The sequence below is a fragment of the Gracilinanus agilis genome, chromosome 4, assembly GCF_016433145.1.
Source record: "Gracilinanus agilis isolate LMUSP501 chromosome 4, AgileGrace, whole genome shotgun sequence".
In the NCBI taxonomy this organism is placed as follows: Eukaryota; Metazoa; Chordata; class Mammalia; order Didelphimorphia; family Didelphidae; genus Gracilinanus; species Gracilinanus agilis.
This window is the reverse complement of record NC_058133.1, coordinates 416,476,158-416,478,994: the sequence shown is the minus strand read 5'-3', so window position 1 is coordinate 416,478,994 and position 2,837 is coordinate 416,476,158. Positions and strand designations below refer to the sequence as shown.

General features: G+C 34.7%; 1 pseudogene; it reads left to right on the top strand.

The window, feature by feature from the left end:
- Window positions 1–947: 947 nt before the first annotated feature.
- LOC123246647 lies at window positions 948–1,697 on the top strand (annotated as a pseudogene).
- The last annotated feature ends 1,140 nt before the right edge of the window (window positions 1,698–2,837 follow it).

Below are 2,837 nucleotides of genomic sequence, written 5' to 3'. Positions count from 1 at the left end.
ATATATACATACATATATAATTTTTTCTTTTAGGCCTATATATTTTGAATCCTTTCATTTCCTTATAGAGAATATGAATATTTGTTATGGCAATATGATTTAAAATAAACTTTTTGTGGAACATTGTTACAACTAGGAAATTGTCTATGAAAATGCCCTGCTTATGATATACTTAGATGGTAAATTTTCAAAACTATTTTGTGGTCTACATTTCTCATTTGGGAATCTGGCATATATTTATTTAGAAAAATTATTGAGTTTCTAATTTGTCATTCTAACTACTAGGTAATAAATTGTTAGGATTTTTGGTAGATACAAAAATTTAGAAATCTTCAGAATAACAATATATTTTAGATGCCATATTACAGATTTACACTGCATTCAGGTTTTAATGGGGAGCTTCTAACGATTTTAAACAAGTGGATGGCATCATGAAAATGGTATTTTTAGAAGGTTAACACAGTAATGATGCAAAGGGTGGATTGGAGCAGTAGGATCCTGGAAACATCCATATATTATTGCTGAAAGTCAGCATAGTACAAGGAATGAGCACTGGAATGGAGTCAGAGTATCTGGGTTCATATCACAATGGCTCTACCACTTACTACCATTGTACCACCTTGGGCAAACCACAATATCTCTAGAACCTTACTTTCCTTATTTTCAAAAGTTGGAAGTTGGACTATATGAACTCATTCCTTCCAGCTCCAAGCTTATGATCTTATGAAAGGCTCCCAAAAAAGTTCCCTAGGCACCTAACTGTTGCCAGCCCTGTACCAGTGTGCCAGAAAACACTTTTTGCTTTATTCTGTTTTTCTTTTTAAAATTATTCCTTGTTATCTCAATTTTAATCTTTGGACTCCAAAGCTGGTGTGGCTGGAAGTAGCAGCCTCTACTTTCTCCCCTGCCCATATTTCCTTTTCTCAAAATCTGAGGAATATGGTGAAATGGAGCATGTTCTTAGTCTAGAGTCAAAGTGTGAGCTCAAATTCTAAGATCCCTTCATAGATATTTTCATCACCAACCTAAAGTTTGGCAACTATTCTGACAGAAATGCTTGTTTCAAAGTAAAAACTACTGAACCTCTCAGGTAGTGTGTAAGACCCAATAATTGAGCTTTTCATGTAGGAAAAGTAATCAATATGTCTGAAATGGTATAGACTTTTGAAAATGATCCTAATGAGAAAAGTAAACACAAGTTTATGGTTCAATCTATATTTGCTCTAATATATACCTCAGACATGGAAGCAGAATAGAAGGAGGAAAAGTCAGAAGATCTTATGGATTCAAAACTTAGGTATGTGTTTAAATTGCCAAAAAAGAGTGATAAACCATGTGATAGAGAAATAAATAAAATAATGTTCTCTGTGGCAAGAAAGACAGAATCATTTGTTATGTCTAAATCTGTAAGTTCTTCTTTAAATGATACTGAAGCAAAGAAAATAATAGACAAATGTAAAAGGCTACAGGCAGAAGTTCAGAGGTTTTAGGAAGAAAACAAACAATTTAAGGAAGAAGACGGGCTGCAGATGAGGAAAACACAGAAAGTACAACAGCCCAGCTTCTGTTTTAGCCACCCTTGTGAAGAAGAAGAGCTTAGAACTGGGCTTCTGGTTCTCATCCTTCTTTTCCTTTTTGTCAGTGAATTTATAGGGGAAAATCTCCTTATAGAGGCAGCATGCAAAGGCTGGTTATGACTAATGTTATGGCATAGAAGTCACCTCTCTAAGGCTGTTGGGTAAACTTGTCATAGTTCCTGAAGAGCTCTGGGATCATTCTGTCTTCTGCTGTTTTCTGGGGCACTATGTAAATGCTGACTTTTGATTTATTTGAACATTGGAAAACAAACCTGAAGTCTTAGAAAACAATACTTCCTCACTTCAGTCTACTTCTTTTATATACTTCAACTCATGACATGCTTATAAGAAGTCTCTCTTGCTTGTACTCCTATTCCTGAAGCTAATGTCTTCTTACAAAGTTACTTGAACCCGTTTTTTAAATATGGGTATATACATACATACATATATATATATACCCATGTACCCTATACATAGGGTATATGGATATACCCCAAAATCTTAGGACAGTTTTCTTTTGATCACTTATAGAGAGAAAAAGATCCGTTTTCTCTATACCTACCTATTTATCTATTATCTATCTCTCTTGTTCCTATTATCTTTTATCTTCTATTTATCTATATATTTAACTATCTATCTACCTATCTATCCATGCTGTGCCAAAAGTTTTAATTTTTCCCTTCTAGACTAGATTATAAAATCCGCCAGGGCTATGACTATTTTGCTTTTTTCTCATGTATCCCAAATACTAGCAAAATGTTTAACACCTCATAGGCATTTAAATATGCTTATTCATTGATATTTGTTTGGAGTGGAATAACTTAAGTATTCATAATTGGTGGCAGTTAAATAATAGTTAACTGTTTGAAAAGTACTATACATTATATATTATTCCATTTGATTCTCACAATAGTTTTTTAAACATTTATTAATATTCATTTTTAACATGATTACATGATTCATGCTCCTACTTTCCCATTTGCCACCCCGCACTCCCACCACCTATGGCCGATGCACTTTTCCACTAGTTTTGTCATGTGTCCTTGATCAAGACCTATTTCCAAATTGTTGGTAGTTGCATTGGTGTGGTAGTTTCGAGTCCACACCCTCAAACATGTCCACCCCGACCCATGGGTTCAAGCAGTTGTTCATTCTATATGTTTCCTCTCCTGTAGTCCTTCCTCTGAATGTGGGCAGCGTTCTTTACCATAAATCCCTCTGGATTGTCCTGGGTCACTGTATTGCTGCTGGTACAGAGGT